The sequence below is a fragment of the Suncus etruscus genome, chromosome 17 (genome assembly GCF_024139225.1).
Source record: "Suncus etruscus isolate mSunEtr1 chromosome 17, mSunEtr1.pri.cur, whole genome shotgun sequence".
Lineage (NCBI taxonomy): Eukaryota > Metazoa > Chordata > Mammalia > Eulipotyphla > Soricidae > Suncus > Suncus etruscus.
Genome location: NC_064864.1, coordinates 46,871,903 through 46,899,424, shown reverse-complemented (window position 1 = coordinate 46,899,424; position 27,522 = coordinate 46,871,903). Strand labels below are relative to the sequence as shown.

Here is a 27,522-nt window from a genome sequence, read left to right as displayed (position 1 = left end):
CATTAAGTCTACTGTGGTAAGGCAAAAGTAAAGCAGCCAACCCAAACGAATGATGGACATGCTTGGAACTGAATAGGGCAGAGGATCCTGAGAAGATGGAATCACAAGCACTGGAATCTTTCACTTCATCTTGACAGCTGTTGTACTGGCAGACTCTGAATGTGACTATTTTTGAACTCTGAAGACTTGAGTCTTCCATGAGCCAGAGTCATAGTACAGTGGGTAAGGCACTTGACTTATATACAGCCAGACTGGGCTCAATCCGCAACATCATATATAGTCCCCGAGAAATACCAGGAGTAAATCCCTGAGTGCAGAACCAGGAACTTACCAACTCTCCAGGGATGACAGGGTAAATAAATAAATAAATAAATAAATAAATAAATAAATAAATAAATACAGATATTAGGGGGCCAGAGCTATAAGACAGTAAGTAGGTATTTTGCATGCAGATGATCTGAGGTTCAATTCTTGGCATCCCATATGGTCCCCTGAGTACCATCAGGATTAATTCCTGGGTGCAGAGCCAGAAGTAAAGTCTGAGTATCTCCAGGTGTGGTCTCCTCCACCAAAAAAAAAAAAAAAAAAAAAAAAAAAGAAAGAAAAAGAAAAAAGACTTGAACCTTCCAGGTAAAGATTTGGTAGCAACCAGCAGTTAGTTCCCCTGACTTCAGCTCTTGTAATAACAGTAGCCCCAAGCACACCTCACCTTCATAACTGGAACCTGACCATCCTCATAGAGTGAACTCATAGGGCTTGTGGGAGCAAGGAGCAAGCCTGTCCTCCAAGTATCCAGGACCTACGTTTGGTTGCTGTGTTTTATCACAGAGGGTAGGCACTCCACAAGCATGGTCCTGCTGGCTGATGTGGCCTCCCAAGCCCAAACATAAAAGAGCAAGGCACTAAATAGCATCTGGAAATTTAGAAAAAATAGGAAAGGTTTCCTTTTCTGGGGCATACTTGCCCAGAGAAGATGCACAGGAGGCTAACAGAACCTTAACTTTAAACCTGGGGTCTAAGCCTCAGCAGAGACCATTGCCAACAACTCAAAGGGAAAACAAACACTGAAGCAAAGCTTGGGGAGGGGAAAATTAATTCTTAAAGTTTTATATTATTAGACCTCAATGATTGAGTTAATTAAAAAAGAAAAAAGTCAGGAGGCAAAGAAACAGAAACATGGTCAAAAAAAAATCCAAACAAATAAAAACTGCCTGGAAAGTGGCCTCTATACTAGACAGATTTTCTAATAACTGTCCTGCAGGCCCGTGGGGCAACTCAATGGCTCAATGCACCTGCCCAGCAAGTGAGGTCGTAAGTTAGATCCCCACTGCCACCCACACTTCCAAGCACTGATCCTGGCAACTCAGTTGTCTGTGACCCTGTTACCTCAACAGAGAATCCGACCACTGGGCTATTGCAACTAAAGCTGTGTGACACCCCACCACCCTCATCCATTGCATTATTGCAAGCTTCACAGAGACCCTGGCAAACTACAACCAGCCTACACAGGAGCAAATTAGTGCAATCCCAGAAAGCATGAGTGCAAGAACATGAGTGCAAGGCAAACCCCAAGGAGCACTGGGGTCAAGTCTGTGAACACCACAGCCACGTGAATTATACCATATCCAAGAAATTGTAACTGTAGCTATCACAACAGCAACAAAGAAATAGGAGAAGAATAAAAAAATAAAGCATACAGGCCCAGAATGATAGCACAGTAAGTAGGGCATTTGCCTTGCACACGGTTGACCCAGGTTTCACCTCTAGGATCATGTATGGTCCCCCAAGCCTACCAGGAGTAATTTCTGAGCACAGAGCCAGGAGTAACTCCTGAGCACTTCTGGGAGTGGACCAAAACTCAAATAAAATAAACAAACAAACAAATAAATAAATAAATAAAGCATACAAACTATCCTAGAGACCCTTGAACAACTAAAGGTAGGTGCAAAGAAAGTTAAGGAAACAATGTATAAGTGCAATGGACAGATCCGGGACACAGAGGTAGTACAAGGTAGGGTGCTTGTCTTGCAAACGACCACGTTGGGTTTGATTCCCAGCAACACATATGATCCCAAGCCCAACCATGGGTCAATTCTGGGCACAGAGCCAGGAACAGTCCCTGAGTACCACTTGGTTTGGTCCCCAAACCCCAAAGCAAAATAAAATGGAAATAGTAATAAAGAGATAGATATCTTACAGAAAAATTCTGGAACAGAAAAGTGCACAGGGGAATTCAAGGAAGAGGATTCAAAGAAAAAAATTATCTGTAAACTTAAAGACAGGACAGTGGGAAACAATCAAGCTGAAGGACAGAAAACAAGCACAGAGACTCAGGATCTGTGAAACACTTCCAGAGCAAACCAACAAATACATTGTGAAGTTCCAGAAGGAAAAGAAAGGAGTCAGAGAAGCGACAAAGGAAAGACAGGACTAAGGCATCCAATAAACACAGCAAATAAAATAAATTAAGAGGCTCACACTCAGGTGCAACATAATTAGACTTTCAAAGCCTAAGAAAAAACAAATCTTGAAAATAATAAGGAAGGCCCATGATGTACCAGAGCAATAGCACAGCAGGTAAGGCATTTACAGTGTGCACAGTCGACCCAGGTTTGATCCACAGCATCCCATATGGTCCCCCAAACCTGCCAGGAGTAATTTCTGAAAGCAGAGCTGGGTTTGGCCCCAAAACGAAAATAATAAAAGGAAAGATCCATGAAATCTTTCTTGTTATCACATACAAGAGACCCTCAGTAAGATCCTCTACATATTTCCCATCAACATTTGGGCATTCAGAAGGCAGTAGACAGGTGTGCTCAGTGTTTAAAGGGAGGAAAAAACTATCAGGGGCTGGGAAGATGAATCAAAGGACTTAATGAGACATGTAGGTTCCAAGCCCTGGTTCTACAAGGTCCCCAAATCACTGCAGGATGAGTCTCAGAAACCAAATAAATATAAATGCTAGTATTATTGCAATAATGGTTTACAACCGTACTGTTTTTTACATGACTGAGGAGATGTTTAAAAGAATAATTATTATTTAAAGAACTAGTTATTAACATAATTTTGGTTTTGTAACTCCAAATATTGTTTTCTATGTAATTTAAGGGACTAAAGTATTTTTCCCTTTAAGTCTTTTTTTTTTTAAATAATTTTTATTTTGACCAAAGTGGATTACAAATCTTTCACAGTAATATTTTAGGTACATAGTGTGACATTGAGTCAGGGGCATTCCCACCACCAATGTTGTCCTCCCTCCAACCCTTTTCCCAGCATGCATCCCATATCCCCCTCTTTTGCCCCCTGAGCTGCTAGTATAAGTGGTCCCCCTCTGTGTCTAGCTTGTTGTAGATTGGATATCAATTCTGTTGTCGTTGGCTTTGAATTTGGTGTTTAAGTCTGATCATTTTTTATTTCTACCCAATGTTTAGATGACTGTTCGGTCTTGGTACCCTCCATTATTTCCCCCTCAATTTATGAGGCAGAACAAGATGATTCAAGTTATGTGGTTCTGTTTGAAGGAAAAAAAAGGGGTGGGCAAAAATCAACCAAGCAAAAAAACAGGAGGAGTCCTTAGGCTAAAATATCAATTTAAGAGAAGGGGAAAAGGAAGAAAACCATAACAATACAAAAAAAAAAAACCCTACAATGACCAAAAAAAATTTTATTTTTCAAACAAAAATACCCGAAAAGCACCACAGCAATAAGGACAACAACCAAACAATAACCATAATCCCAAAATAAAAACAAAACAAAGCCAAAAAAAAAAAAAACTGGGACCGGTGTGGTGGCGCTAGAGGTAAGGCTTGCAAGCGCTAGCCTAGGACAGACCACGGTTCGATTACCCGGCATTCCATATGGTCCCCCAAACCCGGAGCGATTTCTGAGCGTATAGCCAGGAGTAACCCCTGAGCGTCAACTGGTGTGTCCCCCCCAACAAAACAAACAAAAAACAAACAACAACAACAATAACCAAAAAATAAATAAATAAAAGTTGTGCTTTTTTTTTTTTTTGCACAGGCACAGTAAATATTGGGGAGATTAGAAAGGGAAGACTAAAGCATTTTTTAAACTATAGTTGTTTTATTTTATTTTGTTTTGGGACCACACCCAAGAGCACTCAGGAGTATATTTCTGGCACTGTACTCAGAAATAACTCCTGGCAAGTTCAGAAGACCCTCCAAGATGCGGGTGTCAAACCTGGATCAGTTGCAAACAAGGCAAACAGCCTACCCACTGTGCTATCACTCTAGCCCCACTATTGGCTGTTTTAGAGAACACAATCTATAAATATATAATTCTGTGGCATCAACAACCAAAAGAAGAGTTAGAGGGGCCAGAGAGATAGCACAGTGGTAGGGCGTTTGCCTTGCAAGCAGCCGAAATCAGACCAAAGGTGGTTCAAATCCCGGCATCCCATATGGTCCCCTGTGCCTGCTAGGAGCAATTTCTGAGCAGACAGCCAGGAGCGCTTGCCTGGTGTGGCCCCAAAACAAAATAAACAAACAAAAAAAGAGTTAGAGTTGTATTTGTAAAATAAGTTTGGTTTTTTTTTTTTTTCTGGCTTTTGGGTCCACCCGGCAGCGCTAAGGGGTTACTCCTGGCTCTACGCTCAGAAATCACTCCTGGCAGGCTCGGGGGAACATATGAGATGCCGGGATTCGAACCACCGTCCTTCTGCATTCAAGGCAAACACCTTATCTCCATGCTATATCTCTGGCCCCATAAAATAAGTATTTTATTGAAATTAGGCTGATAAAAATTCAAATTATGGGGCCGAAAAGACAGTATAGCAGTAGAGCATTTGCCTTGCACGCAGCTGCCCAGGACTAACTGTGGTCTGATTCCCCAGCGTCCCATATAGTCCCCAAGCCAAGAGCACAGCCAGGAGTAACCCCTAAGCATCACTGGATGTGGCCCAAAAAAACAAGAAAAAAAAATTCAAATTTAAGTAGTAGAACTTAAGAATATTAAATGTGGGGCCAGAGGGGTGGCATAAGGAGTAAGGCGTCTGCCTTGCCTGTGTTAGCCTAGGATAGATCGCGGTTCAATCTCCTGGCATCCCATATGGTACCCCAAGCCAGGGCCGATTTCTGAGTATATAGCCAGGAGTAACACCTGAGCTGATGTCACCAGGTATGGCTCAAAAAAAAATAATATTAAATATAATCTTCATGGGAACTATAAAAAATATAACCATAAATGCATAGGTAAGGAACTTGCCTTGCATGTGGTTGACCTGAGTTTGATCCCTGGCACTCCATATTAATCCCCTGAGCCTGCCAAAGTGATCCCTAAATGCAGAACCAAGATAAGGCCCTGAGCATAACTAGATGCAGCCTCAAATCCAAATATATATATAGTTACATTATATTACATGTATATAAACATATGTTCAATAATATATATTCTATAAGCAGTGAGAAAAATTAACTATTTTAATATTTAATTTAAATTATATATTATTGATATTATATTAAATATTTAACTATTTAATACCTAGCTATTTTTTAAAAAAACATGAAAAATGACAGTAGTAAAAAAAAGAAAAGAAAAAAAATGACAGTAGTGCAAAAAAAATGAAAAAGACCAGAACATCAATAACATTTATAGAAGAAAACAAACAGCACAATTATAGAAGTCCCCCCCTTAGGAGTACCTAGTTTAAATGTAAATGGATTAAACTATCCTAAAGACAAATTAACAGAATAGATAAAAATACATTATTTCATTTCTATTTTGTTCAGAAGAGACTCAAGATCCCAAAACACAAACAAGCTGAGAGCAAAAGGATGGTGGGAAGTCAGACACAATAAAAGGAAAACTGGAAAATTCTCAAGATTGTGTAAATTTAACAATACACTTTTAAACAATGCATAAAAAAAAAGAAAAATTAGAAAAACATAGAAACTTACAAAAACAAACACAAAACTTAAGAAGGCGTGAAAGTGATGCTAATGGAAAATTTGTAGCTATCATTTTATTATTAAATAACAAGGCAGATCTTACATATATGAGATCCTGGGTTAGATACCTGGGACCGCCCAGACTAAGACAAATGTAGTCTTGGTGACTTCCAATCTATATTATATAATTCTGAGTATACTTTTGATTATTCTAGCAAAATAAAGATTAATGTTATTTTTTTAAAAATAAATAAATAAAAATGAAGGTGAACTTGGCCCCAGAGTATATTGAGAAGAAGGAAGGAAACTGAGTGGAAGAGGAGAAACACAAACATGAAAGGATAGGGGACAAGGGTGAGGGGTCTCAGGTCTATTGGTGGAGATTAAAAGGAAAATTAATAAAAGACAGAACTGGGGCCGGGTAGGTGGCGCTGGAGGTAAGGTGTCTGCCTTGCAAGCGCTAGCCAAGGAAGGACCGCGGTTCGATCCCCCGGCGTCCCATATGGTCCCCCCAAGCCAGGGGCGATTTCTGAGCACATAGCCAGGAGTAACCCCTGAGCGTCAAACGGGTGTGGCCCAAAAACCAAAAAAAAAAAAAAAAAAAAAAAAAAAAAAAGACAGAACTAAATACCCAAGCTAGATTCAACAACAAACAATCAAGAGACATAAACTCTAACAATCTAAGCTGTAAAAGGGCCTGTTATACTGGCAAGATGGGGGGCAAGAGGTTATGGTATGGAATACATTCTGGGAACATGGTGGAAGGATGTCAACACTGGTGGTGGGATTGGCCATGATTCATTGTATGTCTGAAACCGAACTACAAAGGACTTTGTAAATCACAATAGTTTCAATAAATAAAAATTAAAAAAGAAAAGGAAGAAGTAAATATCCAGGCCAGAGTCAACAACAATGAAATCATAAGATCCAAATTTTAATTATCAAAACTTAAAATGGGCCTCTTATGCTGCAGGTTGGGGGCAGGGGTGGTGGCATGGGATGAATTCTGGGAACACGGGTGGAGGAAGGTCGATACTGGTGATGGGATTGGCCCTGAAACACTGTATGTCTGAAACCCAAACTATGAAGAACTTTGTAAATCACAACGATTTCAATAAAAATTTTAAAAAACAAAAAACAAATGTGAAATAAAAATTTAAAGAAGAAGGCAGTTTCAAATCAGCAACCTAACTATAACTTAAGGAATTAGAAGAAGCAACTGAATGAGCAGGGAATGTAGCTCAAAAGAACACTTGCCTTGCATGTGTGAGGCCCTGGGTTCTATGCCAAGAAAAGAGAGAAAAGGAGAATAAAAAGGGGAAGGTGGAAGGGAGAGAGAGGAGAGATTAGAAAGGAGTAAGTAAGTGAAAATTGGAGGAAAGAAAGGAAGAACAGTAAAATAACTAAACAAATTAAAAACTAAAGAAAAAAAATCTATGAAACTAAAAGATGATCCTGAAAAGATCAGCAAAAACACTTGGTTACAATGATTAAAGGACAGAGAATAATAAAAATGGGAACATTACTGACTATAAAACAAAATGAGTAAGACAGTTCTGGGAATAACTACATACAACAATTTGCCCACAAACTAAATAATAAAACAGACTCAGGAACAAAACCAACCAAGATTAGTACAGAAATAACATCAATGCCAAAATTCATATACAATTTCAAAGGACCCAAAATAGCCAAAACAACTTTGGGGGAAAATACCAAAAACAAAAAACTAGAAAATTTATACTCTTCAACTTGAAAACTTATTACAAAGCAACAGTAATTAAAACAATGTGGTACTAACATAAAGACAGGCATTGGGGGGCCAGGAAATGGATCAAAGAGGTAAAGTGCACATTTTGTATGTGGAAGGCCTGGGCTTGAAGTCAGTGACATGGCCCATGAGCACCACTGAGATATGACTCAAACATAAAAATAGTAAATAAAAATAAAGATACACATTGACTTTGGAGCCCTACACTTTACTGATTTTCTGCCTCAATGTTCTCCTTCAGTAGCTCCACATCCTGTTTCTAGCTTTTAAGAATGAACTTTTGGATTCAAAATTGAGGTAGGGCATTTGTCTTGGATTCAAAATTGAGGTAGGGCATTTGTCCTGCATGCAGAAGGACAGTGGTTCGAATCCTGGCATCCCATATGGTCCCCCAAGCCTGCCAGGGTGATTTATGAGTACAGAGCTAGGAGTAACCCCTGAGCACTGCCAGGTATGATCCAAAAACAAAAACAAAAAAAGAATGAACTTTTCTATTTGACCTCCCACTATTCTTTCTGGGTAATCCCATTCTTGGTAATAACCCCTTCTTTTTATGATTAACTATCAGCAAAAATCTCAGCTTGCTACCTTTCTCTATATTAAGCTAGAAGTATCAGACATCTATACTTGAATGACAAAAATTCACTGCTTCTTTAATGCCTAGCCCTTAGCTTCTTAAACTGTAGGTCATGACCCCATAGGAGCTGCATAACTGAATGTGGGGATGGCAAAAAAAAAAAACAAAAAAAAAAACAACAACAAAAAAAAACGGTTGGCAACAGGAAAAGATTTCTGAACACACAATAGCCAAAACTTAATTCAAAAATCAACCATGTAATGAATCTAAAAAGGGGTCACAAGTAGAAAAGTTTAAGCAGCTTTAATTTAGCTCACTCTCCCACACTCTAGGTATAACACCACATTTCTACAATGGCTTGCCAGCTTCTGCTGACTGATTCCAAGCAATATGACTCTAAAAATCTAGGGAAAACATAAAACATTTTCCAACAGCTCTATACATTGGCAATTTTACCTATGTTAAGCTGAAACTGAACTTCTGTATCAGTTCTAGCTTCAGTTTGAGATATCACAAAAGCCACATCCTCACCCACACTCAGATCTAAGTAAAATGCACTCTGCTGTCTTGAGATCTGATGGCAAGTCAGGATCACTTTATCCAAGTGAAAGAGTGTAGGTGAACATTCAGACATTTACGTTTATAATGTAAAGCAGATGCTGACCAAGTCTTGGAGGGAAAGGCTCAGCTAGGGCAAAATGGAGCAACACGAATAACTCCAAGTGGAAAGATTACAGCCAAGGTCTGAACATGATGGCCATCACCATCACCACAAGGTCTTCTTTCAATTATCATGGCGGTTCACTGTTTTGCAATCCTTTACAATCCTCTAAGCACCCAATCCTGCTTTAACTGCCCTCCTCTGAGGAGGCATTGATAACTGATTACACTATAGCTTGAAGAGCAATTCCATTAACTTTATCTAGTACTTTAAAACCAAACTAGGTCTAGAAAGAGTGATCAGCAGACTAGAATATGTGATTTGCATGCAGGAGCCCCTGGTTCAATCTCAACCACCACATGTCCCCCAAGCAATACCAGGAGCAGACCCTGAAATTCATCAGGGGGTGACCCCCAAAATAAGTAAACAAATGCAAATAAATAAAAATGCAAACTAAATTTATCTTCTTCTACAATACAGCTATATGTGCTTGAATAACTCCAAGATGCTTCTAGGTACTCATCAAGTTCTTAGAGAGGAACCTGGAGGAGCTAGTAGCTAGAAGGAGATGAGTGAGAGCAGACAGGAAAAACAAAAACAAAAAAAAAAAAAACCACGGAAAAATCTGGGGCAGTGCAGGGACACACATCAGCCAAGAACAGGCTGAGTATTCAGAAGTGAACATAAATGAGACAGTGGTCCTCTGGCCTATATAGTCATTCACCTGGAGGAACTTGGTAGTTAAGACTCTACCTTACTTCTCAGAGATATATGAAGACCACTTTTAACTGTGTCAAGCAAAATATGAAGATATGGAGGCGTTTTCCTAATTAATTATGAAGGCGAGAGGAGAAAAATGATTTTTTCTTTCTTTCCAAAACAACAAATTCTTTTTAAAACAGACAAAACAATCTAGAGCAATTTAGAATTCTCTAAGTCTGCCAAGTTTTCCTACACAAAGCAGGAATTTTGTCTAAATGCTGGAGAAAGAAAAAAAGTTTTCCCTTTTGTGTTTTCCTTTCAGGATAGAATTTGTTAGCAAAGTTCAGTCTTCTTTCTATTCTTTAGAGAAACTATAACTCAAGAAAGATACAATCACACTATTATATTTAAGTTACATTTTAGAATTGTATTTCAAAAAGTCTTGTTCTAGATAAATTGTTTCTTAATCTTTCTTACCTATTTTTTTAAGCTCACTGATCACATAAAAAAAGTATTTTCCTGAAAAAAAAAGCCTTACATACAGAGAAACCTGAAGCCACTGCTACAGAGGTTACTCCTGGCTCTGCACTCAGAAATCTCTCCTGGCAGGCTCAGGGAACCATGTGGTATGCCGGGATTCAAACCACTGTCCTTCTGCATGCAAGGCAAATGCCTTACCTCCATGCTATCTCTCCGGCTCCCACTGCTACAGCTTGAAGAGTAGAATTTCCCTATTATTACCAAGAAATAAAACAATTTTAGTTATTTATATTAGTGGATTTTTTTTATTCTGTTAATGCATAGCAATTTCTAAAGTCAATTAATTTACTCTTCATTCCTTAAATTGTCTAAGTTAGCCCTGGCAGTCCCACTCACTGTAGGACGATAAAAGTTGGCCTGCGGTTTTTATCCATTACCTACATCTATTTACTGATTCACTCATTCCACAAATATTTGCCGAGCAACTATTGCCAATCAACAGCAATCTCAAAACATACACTATAAATGCTTTATAGGGCAAAAGGCTAGGCTCAGATGAGATAGTCCTTTTAAGACCTAAAAAAAATTTCCCACAATGTATCTACTAACTCATGGAATAAAATAAGAAAGGTAAGGGGCAGGGAATAATAGCACAGCGGTAGGGCATTTGCCTTGAAAACAGATGACACAGGACAGACCCTGGTTCAATCCTCGGCATCCCATATGGTCCCGAGCCTGCCAGGAGCGATTCCCCTGAGCACCACAGGGTGTGGCCCCCCAAAAAACCCAACCAAACAAACAAAAAGTAATACAAGGACCAGAGAGATAAGACAGATGGTAAGGTGCCTGGCTTGCATTCAGCCCAGTTCAATCTCCACATATAATTCCCCAAGCACTGCCAAAGGTGATTCATGAGCACAGAACAAGGAGTAAACCCTGAACTTCACTAGAAAGTCTACCCTCCCCCAAAAAAGAAAAGTAACAGAAAAATATTTAGGGGGGTCAGAGCAATAATAGTACAGTGGGTAGGGCCTGCATGTGGCTGACCTGGGTTCAATCCACAGCATCCCATTCAGTACTCAAGCACTGCCAGGAGTAATTCCTGAGTGCAGAGCCAGAAGTACGGTAAGCCCTGAGCACTGTGGGGTGTGGTCTAAAAGACGCACGTGTGTGTGTGTGTGTGTGTGTGTGTGTGTGTGTGTGTGTTCTAAAAGACGCACGTGTGTGTGCGTGTGTGTGCATGATATATATATGTATATATATAGTATGAAAGGGCTTGAATGAAGAACTAAGTTACACAGATCATTATTTTAACATGTGTGTATATATGTATATACATTATGAAAGGGCTTGAATCAAAGAACTAAGTTTCCTAGATCACTTTTTTCATTGATCATTATTTTAACCATGTTTTGTGAATGTGTTTCAGTAACATATTAACTTGTAGGTTTTCTATAACTAATTTATATGTTAATTTCCCAAACATTCAAAAATTAACACAATCGGGCTGGATTAATTGCACAGCAGGTAGGACATTTGCCTTGCATGCAGCTGACCATAACCTAAAGGGGTTCCATCCTGGCATTCCATAGGTCTCCTGAGCCTGCCAGGAGTGATTTCTTTTTTTTTTTTTTGTGGTTTTTGGGTCACACCCGGCAGTGCTCAGGGGCCACTCCTGGCTCCATGCTCAGAAATTGCTCCCGGCAGGCACGGGGGACCATATGGGACGCCGAGATTCGAACCGATGACCTTCTGCATGAAAGGCAAACGCCTTACCTCCATGCTATCTCTCCGGCCCCGCCAGGAGTGATTTCTGAGCACAAAGCCAACAGTAAGCCTTGATCACCGCTGGGTGTGGCCCAAAAACAAACTAAAAAATTGCGTAACAGCATAATTTTGTGGGGGGGAAAGTTAAATCACAATGATGAGCTTAACAATATGTTCTCCTAGATCATTTTTTTTGTTTTTGTTTTTGGGTCACACCCAGCAGCATTCAGGGGTTACTCCTGGCTCTATGCTCAGAAATCGCACCTGGCATTCTCGAGGACCATATGGGATGCCGGGATTCAAACAACCGTCCTTTGCATGCAAGGCAAATGCCCTACCTCCATGCTATCTCTCCGGCCCCTTTTTAATATCTTTTTTTCTTTGTGTGTGTGTGTGTGTGTGTGTTTTTCCCTCCTAGATTTTGATGGCTCACAGGTCATGCGTGCAACTTTGGTACCACAGGGTCTCCCAAGCATCAGAAGGAAGAGACATCCCCAAGTGAGGTGTGATCCCCAAAACTTCTAGGTATGCCACAAACCACCAGAAAAACAACCCCAAAAGCTTTTTGTCATTTTAGACTACTAACACTAGTCTAAAATAATCATGAACGCCTTCTAATTTAGAACTCAACAACATTCAAACTACGCCAGTGGGAACCCCTGTTTCTAGCTGCTTACAAGTTCCAGAGTCATAATTATTACACTCATGAAAACAATTAGTTGTATCTGAAAGCCCTAAAGCCACAAAGAACTACTAATCAAAATTTGACAGTCTTGATTACATGGGAGAATGGAATGAACCCAGCAAACAGCTCAAAAAGGAAGCCAGCTTATCTCTCCTATAACTGGCTCATGTTTTTCCTCTTCTCTGCCAAAACCTTGAAGGAGCATATTCCACTCACAAAGAGTCCAGAAAAAAGAGCCCTAAAACTATTTCATATTCCTGAGATTTAGTCATTTTGTTGTTGTTTTTTTAAATTTACCTAACAAACATCCATTGTGTTCTCACTACTGCGAACCTGAGGCTAATTGCTTTCAGTCTACTGAGAAAAGACCAACATATAACAAGTATTAACTGGTGTGACCAACACTGTGGGAGCTCTCTGAAGACACTTAAAGACCTTGAAATGGGAGAGGAAGGTAACATCTCCTGAGAGGGATGAAGCAGGTTTCTGGGAGACTGGGAAGGGAAGCTGAGCATTCTGGTGGAGGAACAACGTATGCACAAAGCTGTCATCGACAGTCTTAGTATTGCAAATCATGGCGCATCAACAAAAACAGGAAGAAAATAAAACAACCACCTCCGTGAGAAAGTAACACTGCAACAGATATTTGAAGGACATGAACAATTTCTCTTTTTTTTTTTTTTTTTTGGTGGGGGGTAGGGAAGCAGTGGGTTGAGGTTGGTCATATCCTGCAGTGCTCAGGACTTACTTCAGACAGGCTCAAGGGACTATCTGGGGTATTGCAGATTGAACCCAGGGTGGCCACATACAAGGTAAGTGCCCTCCCCACTGTGCTATTGCTCCAGCTCCTGAAGGGAACAAAACCTCTAAATGACTTACATACTTTTGTTTGGGATCAGACCTAATGGTGGTCAGAAGGCCAGGTAGGGCCCAGAGAGATAGCACAGCGGCGTTTGCCTTGCAAGCAGCCGATCCAGGACCAAAGGTGGTTGGTTCGAATCCCGGTGTCCCATATGGTCCCCGTGCCTGCCAGGAGCTATTTCTGAGCAGACAGCCAGGAGTAACCCCTGAGCATCGCCGGGTGTGGCCCAAAAACCAAAAACAAAAAAAAAAAAAAAGAAGGCCGGGGAGTGCTTGGGGTCAAACCAGAGCCTTCTGTTTGCTCTGAAAGCACTATTGCTCCCTTCTTTTCCCCCTGTATATTGGCACAGATAATTCTTTTATTTTGTTTGTTTGTTTTTTGTTTTTGGGGCCACACCCAGCAGTGCTCAGGGATTACTCCTGGCTATCTGCTCAGAAATAGCTCCTGGCAGGCACGGGGGACCATATGGGACGCAGGGATTCGAACCAACCACCTTAGGGCCTGGATCGGCTGCATGCAAGGCAAATGCCACTGTGCTATCTCTCCGCCCCGACACAGATAATTCTTTGAGTTACCAAACAACAAGAGTTGCAAATAGCATTTTTTCTAGAAGATGCAGCTGGTGTATTAAAACCTAGAAGCATCCCTGCTAGCTGACTGTCTTTGTTCACATCAGTCTGAGCAGAACACGGGTCAACTAGACCAGGGGTTGGCAGAGCTGGCCACAGTCTGGAATTACCTTAGCAGACTAAGAACACTGAGGTCTGGCTGCTGTCTGCAGAGATGATCCTGATGTCACTGTTGGGGTTATGGGCTGGCCCTCAACCAAATCATTAAGGAACATTAGACAGACATTAGGAATTTTGAAAGCTCTCAGGTGACTCAACTAAGAACAGTCTGATAACCTCTAGGTGAGACCACTAATTCCCAAGGAAGATGAGACACAGGAAGTGGAGCTGGTATTCGAGCCTGGAGGGCCAAGACCTATCCAGATGGCCAATAACCAGCCAACTCTCAGCAAAGCCTCATTACCGAGCACCATGGACACGTGACCAATGAAGACTTGCTATATGTCCAATTCTACTATTACACTTCATTATTATAGCAATGTACATTTAAAAATGTAAAAATATTACCATTCCTACAACTTGCCTCTACAAAGTTTTAAATGATATGTTTTTCAAGAGTAGGGATATGCTTTAATAGGGGATTCAGAGGAAAAAGTTTAATATAGGTTAAAAAGAGAGAAAAAATGAAGTGGGCCAGGGCAACAAAATAGTGGGTAGGCACTTGCCTTGCACATGGCTGTCCAGGATTCAATCCCCAGCAGTAGGTGTAATCCCTGAGCACCGAGTCAAGAGTAATCCCTGAACATCACCAGGTGTGACCCAAAACCAAAAAAAAAAAAGCAATTCTTAGGTGAATCTATGAAGCTAAGGGCCAGGGATGTAGCTTAGAGGCAGTCCACTGGCCTATTATGTGAGGGGCCCTGACTTTGGCTCCTGGCATAACAAAAACAAAACAAAAAGTTGTAAAAGCACAATTTATGGCATAAGGCCAGTACAATTCTATAGTTTTAATTGGCAGTTCTGGGAGAAATGCCTCAAAAAAATTATTTCATGTGTAGTTAGAATTTAGATGAAGCACATGAGAATAAGCAGCCAGTGATGTGAGACAAACAAACACAAAAAATGATGGAAAATTCTAGAAGAAAAATTGTGTAGCAAAGACAGAGGAGTGTAGAGGATGACTTGGCTTGCAATGCATGGTCTCTGCACATGTATCATAATATAAATGCAACATGTGAGAATGAAGTGAGGAGAGAGGGGAACATCCTGAAAAGGAGCCATATAAAAGAGCCTCTTTACATTTCTGGTCATTATGCCTGAGCACAGAGGGACTGTGTGGAGAGAGAAAAAGGGAGAACAGGAAAGAAAGACCTTTAACCTCCAGCGTAAAAGCCATCAAACAACTAATAAAAAGCTTAGAAACTAAAATATAAAATACCAATTTAACTATCAATCTTAGAAAAGTAAAAAAGTTTAATATCAGGGGCCAGACCCAAAATACAATAGGGAGAGTGCTTGCCTTGCAGGCAGGTGACACAGGCTCAATCCCTAGCATCCCAGATGGTCCCCTCCCCTGAACATTGTCAGGAGAAATTCCTGAGTGCAGAGCCAGGAGTAACCTCTAAGCATCACCAGATGTGCATCCTCCCCCCAAAATAAGGTTTAATATTATAAGAAACAGCTGAGTTTAAAGTGGTTAACTTTTTAAGAAATGGGAACTAGGAAGAGACAGGTGGTGGGTATTTTTTAATCATAAGTACTGTTGTGGTTTGTTTTTTGCTATTATGGTTCTATTTGGTTTTTATGTTGGAGGGGACCATACCTGGTGATGCTGGTGGCTATTCCTACCTCTATGCTTGGGTTCATTTCTGGGGGGACTCAGGACCATGTGGCACCTGAGTGAACCTGAGCCTGTGGCATGCAAAGTATGTATTCAGGCCTTCGAGCTCTTCCCAACCCAGCACTGTCTTTCCTAAGCTATATTTTACTTTGATTAAAATTAAATGTTTCCCAAAAATTTTTGTGGGGAGGAGGAGGTGTCACATCTGAGGGCCATGTACACCAAGGACTAACTCCAGAACACCAACATGAAAAACATGTACTTCAAGCCTTTAAATTTATCTCCCCAGACCAGATTCTTAGTATCTTTTTTGCAATATTGGGAATCAAACCCAAGATTTCACACATGAGACACATACTCCACTACTGAGCCACAACCCTGGCCTCAATTTTTAAACTTCAATGTCTTTAATCTTCCAAATTTTTATTTATACCTATTATTTCTATTAAACTAATGCAATTACTCATCAAATAACTAATGAAATCTAATGATTTTTTTTTTTTTTGTGGTTTTTGGGTCACACCCGGCAGTGCTCAGGGGTTATTCCTGGCTCCAGGCTCAGAAATTGCTCCTGGCAGGCACAGGGGACCATATGGGACGCCGGGATTCGAACCGATGACCTCCTGCATGAAAGGCAAACGCCTTACCTCCATGCTATCTCTCCGGCCCCGAAATCTAATGATTTTGATGATACAGATACATCATTTAACGGTAACAAACAAGGGAGAAGGACAGGACAAATATAATTTAACCAGATCAGTTATTGTGTATACTAAAAAGCTTAGAAACTAAAATATAGTTATATTTGATAGTTTACGCACACAATTTCAGGTAGGTAAGTGCTGAGAGGTCTAAGAGGAACATATAAGAACAGAGATAGGTAGAAGAGTTATTTTTCTATGCAATTGACACTCAAGCAGACACATGATTAGCCACGTAGCAAAAGAAGAAACAAGATGGGGTCACAGGCAGTGCGAAGGCCCTAAGCTAGTGCATAGCAAGTAGGGAGGCAGGGCCAGAGATGCTGTTATAAACACCAACTATTATTCCAAATCAGTTGATAAACCACTGGTAAGTCAATTCCTGTTACTTACTCCTTGACTGAAAACCTATTTATATGCTTTAAAAAAAAAAAATCACTGACTTTAGTACAGCCACTTTGGGAAAAAAAAAACAGACCCAGCCAGAAGTAATTCCTGAGTGCAGAGCCAGGAGTAAACCCTGAACACATTAAAAAAATAAACTGTAATAATAATGGTTGACCCTAAAAGCAACCTATGGTCACAGAAATCAAAACAGGGATCAACGGGCCCGGAGAGAAAAGCACAGCGGCGTTTGCCTTGCAAGCAGCTGATCCAGGACCAAAGGTGGTTGGTTCAAATCCCAGTGTCCCATATGGTCCCCCATGCCTGCCAGGAGCTATTTCTGAGCAGACAGCCAGGAGTAACCCCTAATCACAGCTGGGTGTGACCCAAAAACTAAAAAAACAAACAAACAAACAAACAGGGATCAAGACAGTGCAGGATGTGCGGCACTTGCCTTATATACTGCCAGTTCTGGTTTGAATCACTTGTACCAGACAGGGTCCCACTAGCACAGCTAGGTCACTCTTGAGGACAGAGTCTGGACTAGACCCTGAGCTACAAAATAAAATAAAATAAAATAAAAATAAATAAAACCAAAGGACAAGGACCAGAGTGTGCTTTACACACTGAGCCCTAGGTTTGGTCCATGGCACTACATGGCCTCGAGCATCGAGCTAGAAGCACAAAAACAAAGGTGAGATTGTCTCAGTGAGGTGATCAGGATGGATATCAATAGCAAATAAGTCATGTTGAGAGTATACACCTCTGATGTCAGAGAATGGCAATTTTGTCTCTTCCTCCCCAAGTCCTTAACTCCTGAAAAATCATTTTCATAAAACACGTGACTGGTACTCCTTATAATTGTCAAGAACATCAAAAAAACAAAGCAAGTCTGAGACACAATCATAGCCCCCAAAAAGAGACTTGCCTAATAAATATCAGGTAGTATCTTGAATAGGCTTCTGTAAGGGATAAAAGGGACATTTGGGAAAATGACTGAAAACTCAATTTAAAAAAAAGGATTTTAGTAAACTATAATTAACTCCAGTATCAATAAATATTGGTTCAATTTACTGAGTGTATCGTTAAAAATATCATACAAATGTAAAAATATAGGGGAACTATGTATGGGAGATGGTGGTGATAATATAGAATTCCCATTCTATACAAGGGATTCAACTTTTTTTGTTTTGTTTTGTTTTTTTGTTTTTAGGTTAGGTCACACCCAGCAGTACTCAGGGGTTACTCCTGGCTCTACACTCAGAAATCGCTCCTGGCAGGCCCAGGGGACCATGTGGGATGCCCGGATTCGAACCACCAGCCTTCTGCATGCAAGGCAAACTCACTACCTCCATGCTATCTCTCCAAGATAACCAACTATTTTGATAAGACTATTCTATGCCAAGTTTTGGTTTGGTTTGGTTTTGCTTTTAAGGTCCAGAGAGATAGTAAAGGGTGTTTGCCTTGCATATGATCAGTCCTGTGTGATCTCCAGCACCACAAATGATATCTTGAATACCAGTGACCCCTTAGCACAGTCAGTTATAGCCAAATACAAACAAACAAAACATGACTGAGGGGCTCCAGAGAGTACGATGAGTTCAATCCTTGGTTCAATCCAGGAGTGACCCCTGAGCACAAAAGCCAGGAGTAAGCCCTCAAACAGAGCTGAGTATGTCCCACAAACAAACAAAACTACAAATGAGGAGCTGAGTGTCCTGTTTTGCATGCTTTGAGTTAGAATTTCAAGTCATGTACGGCTACTGGTTTCTAATCAGCCACTGCAACACTGGGGTTCAGGGCCCCTTACTTGACCCTCTGTTCCTGAGCCTCTTGGAAGTCAACCTCTGACTCTGCATACTTGATTATCTTAATTCCAGAAGATCTTTAAACAACATCTGAGTCGGCCTTACCTTAAACTTGATTCTGAACTTTCTACACCAACATGGTCTTTCTGGAAATGGCTGAACATTGGCTGGTCCCATGAGCCAACCCTTCACCTGCCCATAACCTGGGTCCCCTTCATAACAAATGATTCTCCCTAGGAATCTGAAGAGTGGTTAAGTTCCAAGGTTGAAGTTTTAGTTAGAAAAAGGATCCTCCGTGTTAATTACATAAGACAAGTTTTAAAACTAAATATTTAAAACTCTTAAAATTACCAAAGTACAGAAACAGCATTTGGATGAATGACCTGAACTCAGTGAGAGACAGCATGAGCATACTGAGCTGAGCCACTGTTTCCCACACAAACACAGCACCAACTCTGCTGCTCAAACTGCAAAACCCTCCCACATCTTTGTCTAATCAAGTGAGTTAAGATCTTCACTTCAGTAGCATGTCCTTCCAGCCATGGATTGAAGGGTTTTCTCCACCGAGACAGAGGAGAAGGACAACAGCTCCTGAAGGGCTTCTAAGACCAGAAAGATGGAGCTGGAGAGATAGTACAGTGGGGAGGTTGTTTGCCTTGAATGTGGCTGACCCCAGTTCAATCCCCAGCATCACATGATCTGTTAAGCACCACCACCAGGAGTAAACCCTTAGCACTAAAAGGTATGGCCCCCAAACAAACAAAAGACCAGAGAGCTGGTGCAGAGCTTTGCATATGGGAGGCTCAGGTTCCATTTCCAGCAACACAGAGTCCCAAGAACTGCCGAGAGTGGCAGCTGACCAATGAGCTGCAGAATGTGGCCAAAAACAAACACAAGGGCAAACACTTGTCTAGCAAGCACAAGGTTCTGACTAGAAATCCCTGGTGCCCCACATGTGCCAATGGTGATGCGGCAGCTCTGCAGTCTAAGCCTGGAGTTCTGCTGCCTAAGATCTACAGTGCTGCAAGTGTTGTCCAACTACACCGAAGTCAGGTTGTATAAGCAACACACACACACACACACACACACACAAATTTGTGTGAGCTCTGGCAAGCCCTATGTGTGTGCCACATGTGTGTGACCTCCAATGGCATCAAAATATCACGTGGGGAAAGCACAATACAAGTATCACAAGCAAAGGTGAGTTCCAGGGCTGTGTACACAGCCCAGCTATTTGATGCCCAGCAAATACCACAGTCCCCATGTGCAAGGGCAAAGGATCCAGTCAGGGGTATTCAATCCCCCATTCACCACAGTGACAATGAAGCCAGGAGGGGGTTATAAAGAAGGAGGCCAGATCCCAGGAGCTCACCAATTTGGTACATGATCTGGCATGAACTCGGGCAAGCAGCAGGGTTGAGCCACCACAGGAGACAGAGAGTCCACTGACATTAAGGCTGAGAATTCTGAATTACTAAAAAAAAGTACAAATGAAACTAGGGGGTCGTAGGATTGGGCAGGGGCTAAGACAATGTCCGTGGAAGGAAGTGGACTCTAGAGGTGGTAATGCAATGCTGTATGCAAGAAATATGACCATTATTAACATTATTGTAAATCACAGAGCCTTAAGGAAAATTCTAATTTTTTTTTCCAGTTTTTGGGGCCAAACCTGATAGTGTTCAGGACTTACTCCTGGTGAGGCTGGAGATTGAACCCAGGTTGGCTGAATGCAAGGTAAGCACCCTATTCACTACACAATCTCTCTAGCCTCAAAAACTTTATTAAAAAAAAAAAAAAAAGGATATTTTTTTTCAAGAACCACAAATGTGACCCAGAGATAAAGTACATGCTTCACAAACAGTCTTTACAAAGAATTTTTTTCATTGCTCTAAACTCTCAGTTTCCTTAAGTTCCAAAGCGTCAAGGAACTCAAAGTTGAGAAACAACTGCCAGGTGAAAGACAAACATCCAGGAGAGAGGAGCTAAAAAGTTCACCAAAACTTAGCTAGTAAATACATTCCACCCTGTAATCTGATGAGAGCAGCTTGTCAGAAAGTTCTTCTCACAGAGACCAATGTCTTTTATTTCTTTCTCAATCTTTTCACTAGCACATAATATGAGCCTGTCCATCCCAATTCCCACTCTAAACAATTATCAGTACACACAGGTATTAGACATCAAAGCAAACTGCAAGTGGTCACCAGCAACATATTAGATAGACCAGGAAAATGAAACGTGCAAAGAAGAAAAAGAGACTCCTCTTTCTTCAGCCAACAAACACTAAACCTTCACTCTACATGCTGTCCATACAGTCCAAAGGCACACCCAGCCCTGGCATCTCTCTATTGTGAAATTTGGGCACTATGATTTACACAGTTATTTACAATGGGTTTCTAGATCTACAAATTCCCACCTCCAGTCTCATCAGCCCATGCTCCCATCCCTCTACCCTGAACCCCAGATTGCCTCCCACCCCCATTCTAGCTCATTCAAAATCACATTTTTAGGTTTATATGTTGTAGCTTGGGTCCCATTCTTTAAAAAGTGCTGGATCTACTGATAGACACTTCTCCATTCTACAGAAGGGCCGAAGATCCTTGACCTGCATTCCTATAGTACTTTCAGACCTTTTCTTGTTCCTCCCCTCCATTTCTCTCTCCTTGGCATTTTTGTTTTTGTAACTTAGAGCCAGTGCTTTACTCATCTTTACTACTGAACACTCCTAGACATATTATTCTATATCACAGATCAGTGAGAACATCAATGTTTGACGTCCTGAATGACACTTAAAACACTGTCCTGTTCCTTCCATATCTCACAACACTGCATGGCTGTATTATTCCTTGTGGCCAAGAAGTGTTCCACTGTGGATAACCACCACAGCCTCATTACCTGCTCTTCTGGCCTTGGACACTCACTATGGTCCTAAGTGCCACAATGAATACAGGTGTGAATCTTCTTGAATCAATGTCTTTGTACCTTATAGGTATACACTACCCATAAGTATAATGGTCACAGCCCTCTTCATTATGTTTACATAGTGAAGGGCTTGGAAACTGCCTACTAATCACAACCTGTGTCATACATGGTATAACAGGCAGAAGAAACAACCTGGTAGACAACTCATGAAAATGGGAGAAGGCACAAACATCAAGGACAAGTTGGAATTTGCCAAGACCAGCAACTCTGCAAAACACTTCCTTTTTATTTCACCAATGGCAAGATTCTACTCACTGTGTTTCCTTAAATCCACTATTCTTCCAAAGATTTGCTACTTTACTCTAAATATGCAAGAACATGCACACTAATTCTCTTTGGAGCTTAAACTACTCCAAGATCTTGCTCTGAGAGCACATGCTTTGCATGTGGGAGATCTAGGTTCTATCCCCAGGACTGCATCGTCTTCTGAGTGCTGCTGACTGTGGCCTAAAATCAAAAGGATCTTTCCGCTTTGAAACCCTTTGACCTATTCAATAATTTTATACTCATATAAGTCATATTTTCATTGATTACTTTCTTCTGAATTGCCCTCAAGAATGCTGAGGTTTCATGCAGGTGTGGTTCAGGGAAGAACACCTTTCCTACAAGTGCCAGACCCTGGGTTCATCATTAGCACCAGGGATTGAGAGGAACTATTGGGGTTTCTCCATAAAAAAAAAAAAAAACAAAAAACAAAAAACAGTGAGGTCCTTCAAGAGAAGAGAGAATTTCCTATCCAGCTGGAAGTGGCCCGCAGGGCCATGAGAGGGCTTCACCCAAGGAGCTTTTCTCTGTCCCCTGGGTGAAAGCAGATTTCAAACTGCTGGCTAATTGCAATTATGGTCCCCAATGCTGTGGCCAATTTCCAGAGGGGCCAATTATAATTCACCAACATCTTCTCATAACTTTAATTGGCTATGCTTCGAATACTCTGCAACCTCCAACCACTGCTGGACATTGATTTTAAGATCACATAGCAGAGAATCCTGCAGATAAGTCCTTGGAGATGCCTCTTTGCAGATTGTTCCAGAAAAGGCATGCTTTACAGCCCTCCTACACAAACCCTCCAATTTTAACAAGCAAAAGAATTGTCTGTTTATTTTGCTTTTGGGCCACACCTGGTTGTGCTCAGGGCTTACTCCTGGCTTTGTTCTCAAGAGTCACTCTTAAGAGGTGCTCACAGAGATGTAGTGCCAGAGATCAAACCTTGGTTGGCCTTCAAGCCAACTTACCTGCTTAATATACCAAAACACCTTAATTGCTGTACTATTTCTCTGTACCCCCTTAATTAATATATATAATTTTAGTTTGGGGCCACACCCAGCTGTACTCTGGGCTTACTCCTGGCTCTGTGCTCAGGATCACTCCTGGCCATGCTCAAGGGACCATCTGGGGTGCCAGGGATTGAACCCAGATCAGCTGCATGCAAGGCAAACATATACCTGCTATACTATCTCTCCTCACCCTCACTACTGCCATTAAAAAAAAAATCTGTTGAGGCTGGAATTATATGTGATCCATGCACAGGCTCATGCACTGTAGAGATATCACTGGCCCCAGCAAACAGAGTGAACTTGGCAACATGTAGTATCATGACAGTAGACTACTTGTTTATGCTTTAAATGTCGTTTTAGTTGCCTTCTCGACTGACAGTGTGGAAAAATTAGCAGCTGGGAGTGATTCCATTTCAATTCTTTACAGCATAGCTGCCAAGTGACAGGTCCATGGCCTGCACAGCCCGAATCTCCTGTATCTCCTGCAGAGGAGAGTTCAGCTCCCCGCCAACAGGTAGTTTTCCCTACTCCTGCCACACAACTTCTACAACCATAGGTCGCCATCCTTTAACAAATCTTAGGATGATTCACCCCACCCCAAGTTCTCCATCCCACATCAGATATTCTTCCTGTACAAGACATCCCTTTCCTTCACCAACCTAACTAACTACTAAACATATTTCAGAATCGGCATCCCTGAACAGACCTGAGTTCTACAGTTGGTTCTTCCCTAGTACAAAACAAAATAGGCTTGTCATCTCCCCTAATTGAAAATATTATTTTATTCATTGGTTCTAGAGCCAAACCATGGAGTATTTGGGGATCACTCTTAGGAGAGTGTGGAGGACCAGGCAGTCACTGAGTTAAACCCAGGGTTCCTACATGTACTCTAGTCCTTTGAACCATCTCCTCAGCAAGCTCCATAAATATTGTGGGTATTTTGGTTTTCAATTTGATTTTTGAGTCACACCCAGTGCTGGCTTACTCCCAGCTCTGGACTGAGGGAACCAAAGAGGTTGATGGGTTAACTTAGACATTGATGGCAAGCCTACGTTAGCCATGTGCAAAGCAAACAAATGCCCTATCTACTGTATTATTGCTCTGGCCTGTTGTGTTATGTGTGTGTTTAACAATGTACCTAAGACTTGTTAACATCTCTTCACTGACCAATTCTCAGGCTACTGTTAGTAGCCTAAAAAAAGAAATAAATAACATAAAAACAAAAACCACGCCACCTTATTATAATCAGTTTATCATCTTAGCCTGACAAAATCATGACTCAATTTCAAAATGAACATGTATATCATCTGTATCTTACATCTACCCCCTCTCTCTGAATGCAAAGTAAAAGCCATATTAGGTTGCCTAGTTTCAGGCTCCCACATACTGACCCACACATTCCTTCCAATCTCTCCATCACAAAACAAAAATCATTTCAAACACATCTTCACCTGAAATCCAGCTCTTCTCTAAAACCACAGTAAGCCAGAGGACACCATATTATTGAGATCTCAGGGCCTTCAATTTCATAAAATTTCAGGGTCCATGGGGCCAGAACAGTGCATAAGACATCTGTCTTGCAATGCATTCAATCCCTGGCACCCCACATGATCCCCAGAACCCATCAGAAGTAAGCACTGAGTACTTCTAGCTATGGCCCAAACCAAACAACAAATCTTCAGGTTCCTATGGGGCCAGAGATCTCAAAAGACTTGAGCATATGCTCTGTACACAGAAGCCTGAGATCTGCTCCCTAAGTGATCCCCACTGACAGCCCTTGAGCTCTGTTCCAGAAGAATTCCTTTAAAAAATTTTTCCATTTTGGGCTTGAGGTCAGGTATTTAATTTGCATTGTGACTGATCCTGGTTCAATCCCCAGTTCCATATATAAGCACCTGAGTACTGCCAGGATATCTCTGAGCAGAGTAAGATGATCTCCTCAGGAGTGGCCCAGAACCAAAAAAGGATTTTAAATTTCCCATTCTATTCCAAGAGTTATCTTTCACCTCCAGTAACAACAGCATTAAAGATTTGGATGGCAGAAAAGCTGAGCTATGAAGAAAAAGTTAGGTTTAAACAGGCAAAAATTTGAGAAGACTACGGGAACAATCCAGTTAAGGATTCAATAAGCAAATATAACACAGGGTGAAACAATATTACATGTGAAAGATACTGTTAGCCTAGTGGTGACAAAAAAATTGGAATATGTGAAGATTAAAAGATGAAAAAGATAAACTAGTATTTCCTTCAAAAAGTCTGAAATACCATGCTGAAAAAAAGGTGGACTTTTTATTACAGTTGCTATTAAAAGTTATTTCCTGAAGTAGTGATTTAACGAGATTTACCTGCCAGCAGTGTATAAAGTTACTTAGGAAGAAACACTAGAGACTAGCTTGTTCATGAACAAACACAAAGTCCAAGGAGTGATCCCTGCGGGCAAAGAGCCAGGATTAATCCATGAGCACGACCAGGTGTGGCCCAAAACATTAAAAAATTTAAAAAAATTTTAAGGCTGTACAATAAACTGCAGCATGCTATGTCATCCCAGTCTCTCTGATCTTAAAATGTTTTAAAATGTGGGCCCGGAGAGATAGCACAGCGGCGTTTGCCTTGCAAGCAGCCAATCTAGGACCAAAGGTGGTTGGTTCAAATCCTGGTGTCCCAGATGGTCCCCCGTGCCTGCCAGGAGCTATTTCTGAGCAGACAGCCAGGAGTAACCTCTGAGCAACACTGGGTGTGGTCCAAAAACCAAAAAAAAAAAAAAAAGTTTTAAAATGTGCATTTTACAGTCAGTGTACTACTATAGCCCAGTTTTAACACAACTGACTCAAGAGCAGGAAATCTGGATGGTTTGAAGGGTACAATATACAGCATGTGCATATTAAGTACCTGAAATCTCTTCTACAAACCCTCCAGGGCAGGGGTCCTCAAACTTTTTAAACAGGGGGCCAGTTCACTGTCCCTCAGACCATTGGAGGGTCTGGCTATAGTAAAAACAAAACTTATGAACAAATTCTTATGCACACTGCATATATCTTATTTTGCAATGAAGAAACAAAACAGATACAAATACAATATGTGGCCTGCGGGCCATAGTTTGAGGACCACTGCCAATCACAAGAATTCATTGAACACAACCAACCAGCAGCATTCCTTCATTCTAAAAACAAAAAAGGCAACAACAACCCAAAAGTCTGCTTTACATACTGTCTTTTTTTTTCCAATTAGAAATAATTGCGCCTCGGATAAACTTCATTGGCTACAATACTACCACTGCGCAAAGCTATACTGTCTTATTTTGCTGCTTTATAAATAGAGGTGTCTCTGGCATTGTTTGGGGACCAGGGCCACTCCAAGCAGGGCAGAGGGAGCCTGCAGTGCCAAGGATCAGATTCAGGGTATCCCACTCCTTCGTGGGAGCTGTGCCCTATCCTGATTTATCTGACCACCATGATTTCATCAAAGTAATCAGGAAAGCTTCAAACAACAAGAAGGAAAACCAAAATCTGAATTCCACACCTGAGCTGCAAAGTTAAAATACCTTAGTCAGAAACTATAGTGTTTGAACTGAAAAGTCTAAGTTTTGGATGCACCCTATTAAGAAACCACTAAATTACAAGACAGTAAAATACACTAAAGTATAAGAAGCCCTTTCTATACAGAACTCGAAACCCAGGGACAGAGAGATAGTCAGCAACAAGGCACTTGCCTTGCAAGCAGCTGACACGTTTTGATCCTTAGCATTACATAGGGCAACCCAAGCCCCCAGGAGTGACCCCTAAGCATAGAGTACAGAATGAGTCCTGGGCACTACTGAATATGACCCCTCTTATCAGCTTAAAAAAAAAAAAAGAGTTGGCATTGAACAGGTTTGAACTTTGAGGGTCCACTTTTAGTATTTTTATTCCTCTCCCTGCTTAGCTTCTCAAACATGCTGAATGCTGATAGAGCTCCAGGAAAGGAGAGGAACTATGAGGATCTGTGTATGTTGGGAAGGTGAGAGGAGGAAACTTGGAGACACATGTCCTGAAACCAATTTTGGGCATATAGCAAGAGACACCTGCAGTTACGTTTAGGGGAGGAGACAAAAGTTACATGTGAATCTTTTTTTTGGGGGGGGGGGGCTGGTCACACCCAATGATGCTCAGGGATCACTCCTGGAGGGCTCGGGAAACCAAATTGAATACCAGGATTGAACATGGGTCAGTCACATGAAAGGCAGATAGGACATTTGCCCCTATGATGTTTAAGGATCAACTACATGAGTGAATGGTAAAGACTTATACTATGGGGCTTAGCAGTGAATGAGCCATGACTTTGATGCTGGCACAGAAAAAAAAAAGTGACATAAGAAAAGCTTTCTTAGGGTTGGACAGTACAGTGGTAGGACACCTGCTTTGCATGCAGCCAACTTGGGTTCAATCCCCAGTGACCCACATGGTCTCCCAATCCCTGCAAGGAGTAAACTTTGAGCACAGTCAGGCATGACCTAATAAACAAAATTCAATCTCAAATGTTTTGTTGAATTTAGGTCATCAAAAGGGATTCCTGGGGCT

At 41.2% G+C, this 27,522-nt stretch overlaps 1 protein-coding gene and 1 pseudogene across 1 annotated transcript in view; both read right to left on the bottom strand.

Moving 5' to 3' along the window:
* The window catches only part of CNNM2 (cyclin and CBS domain divalent metal cation transport mediator 2), a 175,761-nt gene that overhangs the window by 108,573 nt on the left and 39,666 nt on the right, over positions 1-27,522 (bottom strand). The window lies entirely within an intron of this gene.
* LOC125995220 (uncharacterized) lies at positions 26,122-26,251 on the bottom strand (annotated as a pseudogene).